Source organism: Austrofundulus limnaeus, unplaced genomic scaffold, assembly GCF_001266775.1.
Source record: "Austrofundulus limnaeus strain Quisiro unplaced genomic scaffold, Austrofundulus_limnaeus-1.0 Scaffold629, whole genome shotgun sequence".
Taxonomy (NCBI): domain Eukaryota; kingdom Metazoa; phylum Chordata; class Actinopteri; order Cyprinodontiformes; family Rivulidae; genus Austrofundulus; species Austrofundulus limnaeus.
Genome location: NW_013953031.1, coordinates 168,391 through 169,515, shown reverse-complemented (window position 1 = coordinate 169,515; position 1,125 = coordinate 168,391).

Below are 1,125 nucleotides of genomic sequence, written 5' to 3'. Positions count from 1 at the left end.
GCAGACTGAGAGGAGCTCTGCAGACGGAGGAGAGGAGCTCTGCAGACGGAGGACAGGAGCTCTGCAGACGGAGGACAGGAGCTCTGCAGACGGAGGACAGGAGCTCTGCAGACGGAGGAGAAGAGCTCTGCAGACGGAGGACAGGAGCTCTGCAGACGGAGGAGAGGAGCTCTGCTTTGGTTTGATTGGGTTTTCACACAGACATCAGCAGACAAACACTATGAATGATGGAGTTTATTAAAATCAAACCAACAAATCACAAACAGTTGTTTCAACATGTCCGTTAATCATGTGACCAAGTTTTTATTGATAAATATTCCTGCAGCTGAGATCCAGAACATAAAACCTCCCATTCAGAGCAGTTCCACTTCATCAGAACTACAAACAGATTTGATTAGATCAGCTGACACAAACTGTGTCYTGTCCATGTCTGAGTGTCCAAATGAAGCCAACAGTTTTACTTCTAATGGCATTTCACCATGATGCTCCGCTTGACCTATATTTAAACCTTTATTATAAATTAAAACTTAAAAACACAAAGCAGCTCAGTCAGAGCAGAGCAGATCCACACAGAAAACAAAAAAAACATTCTGACAAACTTCTGGGTYAAAAACATCTGACTGAACCTGTTTGCTTCAAACAAACACAAAATCTGAATCTGAACACACTGTGTGACTCAGCAAATTATCTGCTGTGTCATGCTGACCCCACCAGCTCATGTCAGCTCAGTGAGCAGAAACATTCTCAGCAGTTCTTCATAGAAAACCACAGGAAGGTCACGTCCCAAACATGTCTTCACTTTCAACTGCATGGACACACAGGACAGGAGCTGGAGGACAGGAGGACAGGAGGACAGGAGCTGGAGGACAGGAGGACAGGAGGACAGGAGCTGGAGGACAGGAGGTGGAGGACAGGAGGACAGGAGCTGGAGGACAGGAGCTGGAGGACAGGAGGACAGGAGCTGGAGGACAGGAGCTGGAGGACAGGAGGACAGGAGCTGGAGGACAGGAGGACAGGAGGACAGGAGCTGGAGGACAGGAGGACAGGAGGACAGGAGCTGGAGGACAGGAGCTGGAGGACAGGAGGACAGGAGCTGGAGGACAGGAGCTGGAGGACAGGAGGACA